The following is a 16,331-nucleotide window of genomic DNA, read 5'->3' as shown; positions in this document are numbered from 1 at the left end:
ATGCTGAACTAGATTCAACTTTGGGTGAGACTGTTCCTTCGTTATCAACAGTTAAATTTTGATTTCAGACGAGGCCGATTGAACTGTGATGACCAGCAACGCAGTGGTCGACCAAATGAGGTGAAGACTCCAGAACTGGTGAAGAGTATCCACTGGACGATCGTCGACTGGAAGTGCTGGACCTAGCAGACGGAGTAGGCGTTTGGACTGAAATATTAAAGGAAATCCCCTGGATGATCGTCGACTGGAAGTGCTGGACCTAGCAGACGAAGTAGGCGTTTGGACAGAAATATTAAAGGAAATCCCCTGGATGATCGTCGACTGGAAGTGCTGGACCTAGCAGACTAAGTAGGCGTTTGGACTGAAATATTAAAGGAAATCCCCTGGATGATCGTCGACTGGAAGTGCTGGACCTAGCAGACTAAGTAGGCGTTTGGACAGAAATATTAAAGGAAAGCCCCTGGATTATCGTAGACTGGAAGTGCTGGACCTAGCAGACGAAGTAGGCGTTTGGACAGAAATATTAAAGGAAATCCCCTGGATGATCGTCGACTGGAAGTGCTGGACCTAGCAGACGAAGTAGGCGTTTGGACAGAAATATTAAAGGAAATCCCCTGGATGATCGTCGACTGGAAGTGCTGGACCTAGCAGACTAAGTAGGCGTTTGGACTGAAATATTAAAGGAAATCCCCTGGATGATCGTCGACTGGAAGTGCTGGACCTAGCAGACTAAGTAGGCGTTTGGACTGAAATATTAAAGGAAATCCCCTGGATGATCGTCGACTGGAAGTGCTGGACCTAGCAGACTAAGTAGGCGTTTGGACAGAAATATTAAAGGAAATCCACTGGATAATCGTCGACTGGAAGTGCTGGACCTAGCAGACTAAGTAGGCGTTTGGACAGAAATATTAAAGGAAAGCCCCTGGATTATCGTAGACTGGAAGTGCTGGACCTAGCAGACTAAGTAGGCGTTTGGACTGAAATATTAAAGGAAATCCCCTGGATTATCGTAGACTGGAAGTGCTGGACCTAGCAGACTAAGTAGGCATTTGGACAGAAATATTAAAGGAAATCCCCTGGATGATCGTCGACTGGAAGTGCTGGACCTAGCAGACTAAGTAGGCGTTTGGACTGAAATATTAAAGGAAATCCCCTGGATGATCGTCGACTGGAAGTGCTGGACCTAGCAGACTAAGTAGGCGTTTGGACTGAAATATTAAAGGAAATCCCCTGGATGATCGTCGACTGGAAGTGCTCGACCTAGCAGACTAAGTAGGCATTTGGACAGAAATATTAAAGGAAATCCCCTGGATGATCGTCGACTGGAAGTGCTGGACCTAGCAGACTAAGTAGGCGTTTGGACAGAAATATTGAAGGAAAGCCCCTGGATGATCGTAGACTGGAAGTGCTGGACCTAGCAGACTAAGTAGGCGTTTGGACAGAAATATTGAAGGAAAGCCCCTGGATTATCGTAGACTGGAAGTGCTGGACCTAGCAGACTAAGTAGGCGTTTGGACAGAAATATTAAAGGAAATCCCCTGGATTATCGTAGACTGGAAGTGCTGGACCTAGCAGACTAAGTAGGCGTTTGGACTGAAATATTAAAGGAAATCCCCTGGATGATCGTCGACTGGAAGTGCTGGACCTAGCAGACTAAGTAGGCGTTTGGACAGAAATATTAAAGGAAAGCCCCTGGATTATCGTAGACTGGAAGTGCTGGACCTAGCAGACTAAGTAGGCGTTTGGACTGAAATATTAAAGGAAATCCCCTGGATTATCGTAGACTGGAAGTGCTGGACCTAGCAGACTAAGTAGGCGTTTGGACTGAAATATTAAAGGAAATCCCCTGGATGATCGTCGACTGGAAGTGCTGGACCTAGCAGACTAAGTAGGCGTTTGGACTGAAATATTAAAGGAAATCCCCTGGATGATCGTCGACTGGAAGTGCTCGACCTAGCAGACTAAGTAGGCATTTGGACAGAAATATTAAAGGAAATCCCCTGGATGATCGTCGACTGGAAGTGCTGGACCTAGCAGACTAAGTAGGCGTTTGGACAGAAATATTGAAGGAAAGCCCCTGGATGATCGTAGACTGGAAGTGCTGGACCTAGCAGACTAAGTAGGCATTTGGACAGAAATATTAAAGGAAATCCCCTGGATGATCGTCGACTGGAAGTGCTGGACCTAGCAGACTAAGTAGGCATTTGGATAGAAATATTAAAGGAAATCCCCTGGATGATCGTCGACTGGAAGTGCTGGACCTAGCAGACTAAGTAGGCGTTTGGACAGAAATATTGAAGGAAAGCCCCTGGATTATCGTAGACTGGAAGTGCTGGACCTAGCAGACTAAGTAGGCGTTTGGACTGAAATATTAAAGGAAATCCCCTGGATGATCGTCGACTGGAAGTGCTGGACCTAGCAGACTAAGTAGGCGTTTGGACAGAAATATTAAAGGAAAGCCCCTGGATTATCGTAGACTGGAAGTGCTGGACCTAGCAGACTAAGTAGGCGTTTGGACTGAAATATTAAAGGAAATCCCCTGGATTATCGTAGACTGGAAGTGCTGGACCTAGCAGACTAAGTAGGCATTTGGACAGAAATATTAAAGGAAATCCCCTGGATGATCGTCGACTGGAAGTGCTGGACCTAGCAGACTAAGTAGGCGTTTGGACTGAAATATTAAAGGAAATCCCCTGGATGATCGTCGACTGGAAGTGCTCGACCTAGCAGACTAAGTAGGCGTTTGGACAGAAATGTTGAAGAAAATCCGCTGGAAGATCATCGTCAAGATGTTTCCATCGATTGTTTGACAGAAATAAAGCCGTTTCATAACCCCAAAACAAAATGACACAAAAATGGACTGAAAAGGGAATACCGGTTCCAAAGAAGGCATGAACGTTCCATATACAAGCAATGTCATTGACTATTTTGGAAAAGGGAAAACTATCAACGGCAAGTATTATACAAACGTTTGAGCGATGAAAATCCAGCGAAAACGGTCGTATTTGGATAAGAAGAAAGTGTTGTTTGATCAAGATAATTAACCAGCTCACATATTTGTTATTAACAACAAAGAACTATTGAGTTTTCGATGTTTTCACTTTTCTAATAAATCTCCAAGCTTTGCTACATCTCCTTTCTCCAATATATGACTCAATTTCCATAAATTACTGTTCTCTTTCCCTTTATCTGATTCTTTATCTTGTTTGTCTTTTCTGTTACCTATTTCTATATTTAAGATATAAAATATTAACGTAAAAACAAAGTTTTTCACTAATATTGACACTATATTCAATTTATTCACATACATTAAAAATATATTACCTTAGATAATTATTGTAATGTAATTATTTTCTCGGTAGCACTTTATATACAAACACCCGCATATTGTACATTATAATTATGTAGATTTTATTGTATATTGCTTTATAAACGTTTTTGAAACGATACCTGAACGTAAAGACTAGTAATCGTAAAAGCCTTTTAATGCGAGATCACAGATTTTCGTTACGTGGTAGCCGTTTCCAAAAAACCTGAGAGTCGAGTCGAAACTTGTAGCATTACCCTCGTATATAAAATTCTACTTGATTCACAATTCTCTTCGCAAGTGCACGTAATGCATCTAAACGTCATATCAGGTGTTCGAATAAATTTAAATAAAATCCAAAGTCGGTTTGTTTAATGTAAATTTCTGATATCGACAGGAAATGTTTAAATAGTATGTTAATGATAATTAACAACCATAATTTGCTTCTGTTTAGCAATTTTTTTAATCACACATCCGATAAAAGTTCAGATATACATAAAAAAGTATATAAAATTATACGTTTATCTATTGTTGAACTTTTGTTTAACCTCTATATAAACAGTTTATCTACGTCTTGGATTGACGGATGTTTATCAGTGATGAATTAGTAATAAAAATGTTAGAATGTGACCGCCTCTTGATCAATTTCACTTGAGGCGGTATCTACCAAAGGTTTTTATAACAACGATCATTTTAATAGAACTTATCACTATGTTAATTGACACGTTCTTTGCATGTTACTAAATAATTTATTAATCTTTCGTTCGATATAACGCTTATTTGATAATCAAATTTGAATATTTCTTTACATTGTAGCTTGCATTTATTCTGAATACGATGGTTGCCATTTCAGTTATCAGATATGGCAACACTGATATAAATATGTCAAATCTGACATTGCCATCATAAAGTTTGACATATTTTTATTGGGGAATGTACTTAGAATGTCTTGTCATACGAGTGGTGTTTGAGTTGTTTACAGATACTTGAAGCATGCTTCTTGGTCAATGATGTTGATGAATTTCGAAAAGGTCGTCCAAACTCGGATGTTGTGTCAGAAAACAACGCTGCTCTGCGTTAATTGATATTGCAAGATCGTAAAGTGACATATTGAGGAAAGCTTGGACATTGATTACTCAACTTACAAAACAACAATCGATTGTATGGGTCTTTGAAGACGATCCAAATCCAATAAGTTGTTCATGATGTACGAAGCACTCGATATCTCGCCACCATTCCATTGAAGGAACGTAGAGCGGTCAATTCTGATTAGTACATCAGCATCTGTTTGCCAGAAGGGCTTGGAAAAATCAAGAAAACCAATCGCAGAAGACGAATTATTCTTTACCACGACAATTCGACACCTCACACATTCGAAACAACGTTTCTGAACAATGAAAATATCGAACTGATTGGTCATCCACCGTACAATCCTTGTTTAGTACCCAATTATTTTTTCTTTTGCGAAACAATAAGGCTAAATCCAATTATTTTTCTATATGAAAACTTAAGTAGCAGCCCTCGTAAGAGCTTTTGTAAAGTAGTGATTACTATATAATGTACAAAGTACAAAGAAAATAATTACATCAGTAAATATTCGTCGTATTTTGAAAATGAATTTTTAAAAAAAATTCAAATCTTTATTGTGTTGAGACGTAATAAAAGTAATTTTTTTTTCAGTGTATTTAATAACCAGTATGAGGTGCAAAATATTAATATAATTTCGTCTTCACATTAGCGCAAAATATGCATAATTTTCGCATTTGAATTCATAGTTTTGATATCCTGTTCTCTCACAAAAAGACCGACTTGTTTTTGAATCCGAAATTTCTGTTTTTTTTTCACAATCATATTTTTTAAAATTATTTTCTTGTATATTAATTTTTTTTCTACTGTTTCATGTATCATTAACCACGAGAATTTTAACTTGGGCCTCCGGATGATTGCCGAAGCTGTAAACGCCGATAAAGAAACGGTTAGAAAAATTTTACACATGACAAAAGTCTATGCGAAGTTGGTGCTAAAAAATCTAACTCCTGAACAAAAGCTTTTGCGTCAACATGTCTGTTCAGATTTCCTTGAAAGATTAGAAAAAGATCTGCTTTGAAAGGGACCCGATTTGAGTCAATGGAAGCGTTAAAGCAAAAAACGGCAGACCTCCAAAAGGCACTCACCAAAGAAGACTTCCAACACCTCTTCGATCAATGAAAAAAACTTATGGAAAGCTGTGTGTCGATGGGAGGGGGGTATATTGAAGGGGAGCAAACCCTTTTTCGTAACCAGTCTCATTATTTAATAGTCAGATCTCGTACATTTGAAATCAACACTCTTTAGCACGGTAGATGTCGCTTTAGCTTATTTAGAAGGAAAGCGCATTTTAATCAACATTTTAAAGGATTTATTTACGTGGTTTGATCAAAATGAGTCGGCGCATAACTGCAGATGAAACTGGAATTAACAATTGCACTATTAAATCGAAAAAATGAGAAGGCGAAAGGCTAAATTGCTCCGAAGATGGTTTCACCCGCTGCAAAACTATTTTTTGAGATGGCAAGTAGATTGTATTAATCTACTATTTTCAAAATTTTGAAATAATAACGGGAGGGTGTTACGTAATATTTTTTGATGAGGTAAATTGAGAAATTGCTAATGAAACAACTATCTTAGAATAAAAAGAAAGAGCAAAATTCACGATTTGATTCACTATCTACTCCAGATGTAGCCCCCTTTTGAGATTTTTTAAAGTTTTTCTTGCAGGATAAAGCTTCTCATCATACGAGGAGAATAACGCCTATTTTGAAGAAAAATCGGGTCCCTTTCGAAGCATATAAAAAGTCGCACGGTACCAAATCTGATGAGTACGGCGGGTGTTCTAGCACTGGAATGCGCTTTTTGACCAAATACTTTTGGTCGGGAGTCAGATTTTTTGGCACCAACTTCGCACAGACTTTTGTCATGTGTAAAATTTTTCTAACCGTTTTTTATCGGCGTTTACAGCCTCGGCAATCATCCGGATGCTCATTCGTCGATCTGCACGCACAATTTGGTTGATTTTGGTCATTGTTTTCGGAGTTGAAACGAACCTGGGCGCTGGTCATCTTCAGTACTCTTTCGCCACTCACTAAAGCGCTTACACCACTCAAAAACACGCGCACGAGATAGAGAATTGTCCCCATATGCCTATTGCAACAATTTATAGCACTCAGTCGGAGTTTTTTTTTTCAATTAAGCGAGAAAATTGAGATTGAAACGCTGCTCCTGCACAAATACTATAATAGTGACGGAAAGTGTTTTGGGACGTTATTTAATAGCCAGACCTTGTATATACATGCTGTTCGTCAATCTCGCTGAAATTTGAGAACGGCTGGACCGATTTGACTAATTTTGGTCTTGAATTATTTGTGGAAGTCCACAGAAGGTTGAAAAAGTGACATTTGACAACCAACTAATATGTCGATCGATATTTCAGACAAAGAGTGCTACGTCATGATACAAGTTTGTCAAAGTTGGCACGACATTATTTGAGGGCAGTTTTAAATATTCCTGCATTCAAGTTGTTAACAATGAAATAATTTCCAATAATTCCTTTCCAAATATGATTATTTTTATGATATTGCGTATGTTTTTTAATCTAATGACTTTGACTTTACGATCTTCTAATAATTTTATTGGTTATTTTATGCATTTGTGTTGAATGAACAATTTTTCGCATACACGTAATCAGATAACGAATAAATAAATAAAAATGATGATTATATTCAAAATCCAACTCCTGATGCCAACCACGTTGTCGCTAAAAGCCACAATAAAAAGAAGAAGAATTAAAAAAAAGAAGAAATTGTCATAGGTAACGACGACGACTGTTTTACCGCCTCGGATTCGTTCGAATCTCGGTCGGTATCATCCGATATCTGCTAATTAAGCATAAAGACAAGATGTTGTGTTTCTTTTGCCGAAATAAACTCCATCGTATCGTTTCGAAGATATCGGATATTTTACTATAGACCTTTTTGATTCCACCGAACCGCAATTAGACCACTTTATCTTTGAAACTTTTAAAATGATAATAATGTTAATGTTTTCGAACGCTGACATTTATAGACCGAAAAGCTCGGCGAGTTAACAGGGACGGGTCGAGATTAATTAATTTAATTATACTTCGTTATATATAGAGCGTTTAAATATGATACGTCAAGAAAAACGTTTTAGCTAGAACCTGTATTAAACACGCCACGCCGTTTTCTTTAACCAAAGTTTCTATGCTCTTTAAAGACCTTTCGTATATAACATCCTTTTACTGTACTTTTACTAGAGGGCGCTAGCGTCGCCTACGATGCTACTTTGCGTTAAAGGAGGTGGTGAGAATACCGAAAGATCGATGTCTTTACTTCCGGTGTGGTAATTTAGTATTCAAAAGACATAGGCGGGTATTTGGGATAATCGATTATTTAATAATTGAATTAAAATAATTTTAATACTCGGTAGTTTACTTTACCAGACTGTAATTCATATACAAGGTATTGGTTTTTGTCTTTTACATTAGTATATGCCGAAACGCTATCAAAAATGGCAATTAACGACTGTGCTTTATAATCTACGAGGGTTGCTACTTAAGTTTTGAGATTGACAATTGGATTGTTTTTCAAAATATTCTTCATTGATATCAATTCACTTTTGCATGCGTTTATACGAATTGTCTGAGTATTTTTCCCATTTCGATTGAGGTACCTCTAAAATAAGTAATTTGGACGCACCAACTGCTTCTTCAAGTGTATTCATTGACAGCCTAAACCAAGACTGAAATATTGAATCTTCTGTATCAAACGGCTACGTTGTGATACAGAATCCAATTGTCGCTAGTGAGTTCGGAAAAATCCCTCACTAGATACAGATAAAACACATCTAAAGCTCCCAAAATACCCGGGTGGAAACCATCAGGAAAGATCTATTGGTCTTTATTTCTCTTAAGGGGGCGATATTTGGAACGTGACAGTAGTTCCTGACGTTCAGTCCACGTCGAAAATCATGGAAATTCATCGAACGCATACGCTTAACGTAAACAAAGTCCAAAAGGAGTTATACATGATGATAGATCTTGAAATTTTAGTCTCCAAATCAATATCAAATAATACCAAAACTGATGCTAGACCTGAACTGAAATATTTAATCTTGGGCTCGAGAAAATCCCTCACTAGTTACAGATAAAACACACCCAAAGCTATGAAAATATTAATACCCGGGTGAAAATCATCAAGGAAAGATCTATTGGTCTTTATTTCTCTTAAGGGGGCGATATTTGGAACGTGGCAGTAGTTCCTGACGTTTAGTCCACGTCGAAAATCATGGAAATTCGTCGAACGCATACGCTTAACGTAAACAAAGTCCAAAAGGAGTTATTCAAGATGATAGATCTTGAAGTTTTGATCTCCAAATCAATATCAAATAATACCAAAACTGATGCTAGACCAAAACTGAAATATTTAATCTTGGGTTCGGGAAAATCCCTCACTAGTTACAGATAAACCAAAACCAAAGCTACCAAAATAATTTTTTCCAATTGATTCCAATAATCACAATAACCAGTTTGAAGAAAGGTGTATTGGATCAATGTATTGGCCACCTACATTACTTGATATTATCCCTTTCGACTTTTTTGATGGTAAACTCAAAAATTGTATCGAAGTTAACCGAACAGACAAAACGAATTAGATATAAATTGACTTATTAACTCCAAAAATTAAGTCTACACTTGGCCTTCACATAAATATTTTCTGAATTTAGTTAGTTTTACCAATTTCTTTGCGTATTATTGAATTCAAAATGGTTGTACGTCACTGGAAGGGGTGTTAGAGACGATATAAAGGGGGAAACCGGAACGTCGCTTTTTCAAAGTTTGGGGAATCAACCGTGTCAGCCTCAAGTATGCTGCGGATAGTATTTTACGTACGAATAAACGAGCAATTTTTTATACATTCTGTATTTATTATACACATTTTATCTATTAACGAGTTCATTCTAAAGAATCCTCCATTAAAAAATTATACTTAAAGTACGGTTTGGATTTCTTAGAAAATTTCACGAGTACCGTCCGGTATATATCATTAAATTTTTAAACACCCTGTAGATACATAAATACGCAATTAAACTGAGACTTTCTTTGGAAAAAAAGTGATAATCTTTTGGTTTTATCTGTACGGTAGCGCTAGCAGATTCCACATCTCTTTTAATGTGAAAATGGGTGTCTTTTAGTGGCTGTTTTAAACGATAGATGGCCACCCAGGTACAGTAGATACGAACTTTAATGGGTATTTTAACGAAAGGTATTTCGTGGGGAATGTATCTGGTACGTTGATATCTCGCAATTGAAATTTGAAAAATTATAATAGCTCTAAGTGTCGGTAGCCGTGAAAGGACTTCAATAAATTAAAAATATTTATTTATATCGAGACGAGTCTAGTTCAAATATATATAATTCAAATGTTGTTGACTAGCAACGTTGATACCTAGTGACAAATCATAGACTAACAGCTCTAAAATGCCTCGGATTCCGCTGTATTCAATTATATGGTAGTCATTCCTTGTTTTTTTACCATACTGATCTATTTTCTCGGTACGGACTAGTTAGCGACCATCAGCTAGTAGCCTGAAGCCTACTTCTTCGAATACGAGGTTTACCGTATCTGTATACAAACCAGTGTAGCCGTGGCCTTCGTTTTCATAGGGACTGTTTATTTCTTTAGTTGTAGAACTACAACAATTGAATGTTGTGAAAGTTCTAGCCAATAACAACATCCCAGTACTAGACTACCCACCTTAATCGCCGGATCTTGCACGTTGTGACTTCTACCGTTCACTTTAAGTCAAATCTGCATTAAAAAGAACGAGATTGGAGTCTGTTAAAGCTTCGAAAGAAAACACGGCGCACGTTATAGAGGAACTGACAGAAAAAAAACTGGTAGATGTAGATTCTTCTGGAGCGATGTAAAGATAGAGGAGAGGTATATGTTAAAGGTGATAATGAATAAATAGACATAACATCATCAGTCTAGTAACAGCCACATCTCGTAAATGCATGATCAAGATCAAGTTTCTAGTCTTGTCCACGTAGTATTGGTATTGCAGACCCGGTTTTGGTCTTGCGAATCTGAAGGTAGCCTTGGTATTGATATTTTCGAAATAACAAGACCAAAACCGCCATACCAATACCATTGTTACTCATCAGTAAATGTTTTAGCGCGTCATTATCTAACAAGGCTTTTCCAGGACTCGTCTTCCAAGGATTAGAGAGATTATTTCCATAGTTTGTTAGAGCTGGCCCTGATATAGGACCTAGGATTTCACATTGTGCATAGGTTATGTTTCCAAGTGACATCTGAATTGGATATTTCTTCTCTTATAACAAAAACATTTAAACAAAAGTTTCTATAAGTTGATTCCAATTAACATTAACTTTTCATTATCAGAATTATTGTTTCTACAGAAAATTATCAAAATAATTTCACCTTGGAATGTATTGTGATGTCAAAGACTAATTTTTAAATCAAATTATCTACTTCAACTAATCCTATACGGATTTAACACGATAAAGCTTCAATAGTACACGTTTACATATTATTAGTGAATGTTTTCGATATACAGATTGGAATCTAATAGTTTTTCCATGGGAGGTTATGTGAATCATTACTCACGCAGTTGCCACAGTTTTCTGTTAAAATTTATCATTATTATTGTTGCAAGTTGAACACTATATTTTATCTATGATTATAAATGTTTATTTAGTCTCAACCAAGCTTTAGACAAAGTTTCAACTGGCTTCTTCGATCCAAGAGCCCGAACCAAAAAAGTATGTTCTGAAAAAAACGTACGGGAATAGGTATTTTTTTTTAATATGTTCAGGGGTGTCCCCTGAATGTAAATCCAAGTGGGTGTCATGAAGGGGGCTTCACTTATTAAATATCTCGCAAACCGCGTGTCGTACGACAAAAATTGTTTCAATCATTATTGTAGATAATAATATTTGCAATCTTTTTTATTTGAAACTTTTTTTTGTATAACTCATAGTTTTTTAATTATAGCGCTCTAAAGTTTTTTCAATATAGTTTTTGCTAAATTTTTAGTTAATGGTCAATGATAAATTGAAAATGGTGGTAACTGGATTGTAGAGCATAAAATTTTCTATAAATTTCATTGGAACCTTATTCCCGTAGCGTTTATGGTTTTTTTTTAAAGTAACTTTCGTAAAATTCTTTTTCTTTTAGTGATTTTAGATTTTAGTATTTTACAAAATTGAAACGGTTTAGCGATTTTTCGAAAATAATACTGTACAATATAATATAGCATAATACAATCATAACGTTAATTAATAATAATAATATTAAGAATAACAATAACAATCCGTACGATGTAGCGTAACTAAATATTTAGCAAAAACCATATTGAAAAAAGTTTGGAGCGCTATAATTAAAAACCTATGCGTTATACAAAAAAAAGTTTCAAATAAATAATATTGAAAATATTATTACCTACAATAATGATCTGAACAATTTTTGTCGTACGATACGCGGTTCGCGAGATATTTAATAAAACGTGTTTTTCAAGATGGCGGCTGAAGTGAATTCCCCCCATGACGCCCTTGAATTTACTTTCAGGGGACACCCCTGAATATATTCAAAAAAAAAAACTTGTTCCCTTACGTTTTTTACAAAAAAAGCCCGGCTCTTGGCCTAGTAGATTTCGAAATATAAATCAAGTTTTGAAAAACGTCTCAAAATAAGTTTGATACTTGATTAAGTAAATATTAACAACAACACAGATCAAAAACAAATTTTGAGCAATTTTTAGAGCTTTGATAAAGTCGCGGAAACGAGTGGCTAAATCAGTTTCTTCACGAGGATGCTTCAATGTACACTACATTTATATAAATAATGAAAAATATCTACAAAAATGACTTTTGAAATATATAAATACATTCTTAACATAAATGTCTAATTTTAGCGGTTACCAAAAGCATTTTTTTTCAGTTTCTATGCTTACAATGCTGTAGCTTGTATACTAAATAGTCAAGCGCTGAAATGCTTCGAAAATTGGTTCAAACGCATGCCAAAGTGTATTGATCTTAATGGATAATAGTCGGTTTTCGAAATCAAAGACACTTCTTCATAATTTTAAATATTCCACACACATTTAAGCTTAAGACTCAGCATATATATGATCCGGATTGTTCAAACAACGTTTCTTTTGAACTGCACCCTACAATTTCATAAAACTGACATTAATTCAGTTGATTTTCCCATCGGTAATTTCATTATTGCTAAAAGCGTGTTTTTTATTTTGTTCAAACTATAATTTATTTGTAATTCAATCCAATTTCTATGCTACAATCAACTATTGTCGATTTCAAATTTTAATCACGCTATAGATAATTTCGAATTTGCTTAATCTCAGAATAGATAAAGAAGCAATAAAATCAAATCAGTTTATATACAATATTAATAATATGAAATTAAGTGTGCTAAGAACGGTCTGGTACCTCGAAATTTGTCGTCTTTCATATATATAAAAAAAATCATCGATTCAGGATTATAAATCACGACAATATTAATAATGAAATGATATTGGGGAGACGTAATTATTATTATTAAACACAAATTTTCTATTTTGAGGTATTTTCATCCCTCAAATCGTTTTTAAACTCGGAATGCTCACATCAAATCGATAAATTCGTTCTACGAGGGTCATACTAAAACATAGTATCCATATTCCAGCTTAGGTATTCCCTAGTCGTCAACCCGTTGAAGAAGCGCTTTAACTATTGAAGCATTTCCTATTTAAGTGGTCTTTTAGCTTGATAAACTGGGGATAGTTGCTGGGGTCTAAGTCTGAGATGTAACCACGACAGTTCTCTCACATCTCATATGTAAAGCGTTGTCCTGAAGATTCTGGATAGCTTGCAGAAGTTTGGTCAATGTTTCACGATGCGTGCAACCCATAGAAAAAGCCCTGTATCATTTGTGAACTTGAACTATTCACCATAAACCTCAGATCCTTCCACGTACAAGAAATTCTATAAGGTCTGAGGATCTAGCAGCTCACACTTTGCTGATCCTTCTGTCTCTTTTCTTTAATTACGTAATAGTGATTATTTCTGCTCTAATATTAACAGTTTTAGCAAGAAAAAAATTATTTTATTTGTCACAAGAGAAGTTTTTCACCTTTTGTAGGATACAGGGTGAGCTAAAAAATCGACTCAATTTGTACACTCGAAGGTCTCCTCGTAATAACGGTAAATTTTGGAGACAACAGATTATGCTCTGGCCTTGTCGCAATAAGGTGACGCTTTATAACCATGTATGGAAGGTGGAATAGTTTGGAAAGGGAGAACCAGTTCCAATGAAGGAAAAGACGGTTCCATCTGCATGGAACTTCATGGCGTTGGTGTTTTGAGATGCGCTTGGGATAATTTATAAACAGCAAGCATTATGTGAAGTTATTTCAACGATTGAGTAAATAAATCAAGCAAAAATGGCCGTATTTGGCTAAGAAGGAAGAGTTTCACAAATACATTGCACCTGCTCACCCAAAATTGATGAATTAAAGTTTGAATTGCTACCCCATCCACCCTATTTGCCAGATTTAGTCCCCTCGGGGCTATTTTGATTCAGAGAGTTGAAAAAATGGCTCAGTGGTCAAATATTTCCCAACAATAAAGAGGTTATGTTGCTAGTTAATGGCTAATTTGAGAATCTTGACGATTATGTTATTTGTTTATTGGGCCAGGTACTTCTGGGACCTTCCTGGTATAAATTATGGTATTTTGACATAATTTCCATAATTTCCAATAATCATCCTTCACATTTATTATGAGACTCCATAAAGACGATATTTAGTACTAAGATATACCAAAAATATTTTTCATATGAAAAGAATGTTTTCACTTTAAGTAAAATTCTGAGAATTTATAATTGTTTTTTTGTTTATTAAATACTATATGGTCACTTAAATATAAAAGGACAAGCTCCACCTCTTTTTGGACAGAAATATTTTTAATAAAAACCTGTCAAAGATTTAACAATGGCCATTATATCACGTAAGCCAATCACAATAAGCTATAAAAACAAAAACAAGAATTAACAGACATGGTAGTCTGGACAAGAACAAATCAAAATCATATTCCGCGGGTCAGACATCTAGAAATTACTAAAAAAAATGTTTATTTAAATTACAATGAAAATTTTTGGCTGCAATAGAAATCCAATCAAATCAATTAATTTTAGATCATCCGATTTAACACAACCAATCAGTACAGCATTATACTAAAAACAGATCACATGTTTCTACTTCACCACGTTGCCATGGAAACAAATCGGTTTATTTCGATTTTGACGTTTAGTATTTCAAAATGTCACGATTTGGTCGAAGTATTAACGAAAATATTGATGAAATTGTAAAACCAAATATACCAAAATAGTTATTTATATGCCAAGGACTGAAAGTCCTACTCTACAAAGTAGTATTTCAGCCGCGGCGTACACAACATTTTTTAAACGACGCATAAGATACAAAACTTTGTCAATTACACTGAGGAAACAAAATAAATAATAGAGAATTATAAACATTTTATTTATTGAACAATTCAATGTACTTAATGATATTTGTAATATCAATATTAATTTATTAAAATTAAAATTTAAGGTAAACAAAATTATCGAAGTGAAACTGTCAACTGTCAACTGTCAAGTGATTAGAATCACTCCAGAGCGTCCCGAAAGTGTTTTACAGTACGGAACTGTCACTTCTACTACATGGAACACTCAAAACGCGACTTTCGAACAGCTTTCAGATGGCGTCGTCTGAAAAATACTGTTAACAGTAAAAAATTTGTATGGAAAGCTTTTATGGACTTGATGAAATGATAGAAGGTAGCAATTATATGGAAATCGGAGGGAGTTTAGTACAGAATTTAAAAAAACTACCGTGAAACCTAGTAAGTAAGTTATTACAAGAAAAAATATCATAAAGAAACGTAAGTTCTTATGGACACGCTCAAAAGTGCGCGAGCTGCTCGCGATTCTATACGGCGAAAACTGCTGTGAAAGGAAAGATCGACAGTATCAAGTTCCGTAGAAATAACGAAAATTAATGAAATGGAAATACCTCTGAAGAGCTTCAGAGGAAATTCGATCACATAGCTGAGGTATAATTAGGTTTTGTAACAAATCGAGTTGAATACAATCCTGTATTCAGCAAGAATAGCAGTTAAAAGGATCAGTTGTCATCATCAAACTTGACTGGGCAATGGCACAAGACTGGTTGTGGAAAAGATGATGAATAACGTCATTGAGGCAACAATCATAGAAGATAAATATAAAGAAGAGGATGTAGCGTATACCGATGATTCCAAGATTAATAATTTCCGATACGTATAGCCTTTTCAATGACTATAAATAAATCGCAGGGACAGTCTTAAAAAACAACGTTCGTCCTGTCAGATCCGAAAATTATCGCTGTTATGATGATATGTCCATTGAAAGAAAGACGATTCAATATTGGACAAAATACCAAGGAATCAAAATACAATCCAATAGATCGACCGTGGTTAGTGGATTGGTTAAAAGTGGTAGACAAAAGCAAAATCTCATAAAAATTACTGGTCACAACATGTCAACTGAATAGAAGAATATTTAAATATTGACGAAGAACGTCATTACCAAATTTATTAACACCATACGTATTGGACATACATCTTCATCAGGTATAGAATCAAACACGTCTGGATCTTCACTAAGCTTTTCTAATTTTTCTTTTGTTGATTCCACCTTCAAATGCATTGTTTTTGCTTTGTATTTTCTGTATAATTAGTACATCAAGAGACGGTATCTGTTTCCAAGCAACAAGCTTTCGAAATCCGTTTTTTTTCCGAATAATTCTCAATATTCTTGGGATATTACTGCTGAAGAAAGATTTGTAAGAGAATAAATTACAGTTCAAAAATTATTAAGACGTTATTAGAACTATATTATTTTAA

At 35.5% G+C, this 16,331-nt stretch overlaps 1 protein-coding gene across 4 annotated transcripts in view; it reads right to left on the bottom strand.

Moving 5' to 3' along the window:
* The window catches only part of LOC130901697 (optomotor-blind protein-like), a 119,150-nt gene that overhangs the window by 19,441 nt on the left and 83,378 nt on the right, over positions 1-16,331 (bottom strand). The window lies entirely within an intron of this gene.

This window comes from Diorhabda carinulata, chromosome X, assembly GCF_026250575.1.
Source record: "Diorhabda carinulata isolate Delta chromosome X, icDioCari1.1, whole genome shotgun sequence".
NCBI classification, from domain to species: Eukaryota; Metazoa; Arthropoda; class Insecta; order Coleoptera; family Chrysomelidae; genus Diorhabda; species Diorhabda carinulata.
The sequence above is the reverse complement of the archived record's forward strand: the minus strand, read 5'-3'. Positions and strand labels throughout refer to the sequence as shown.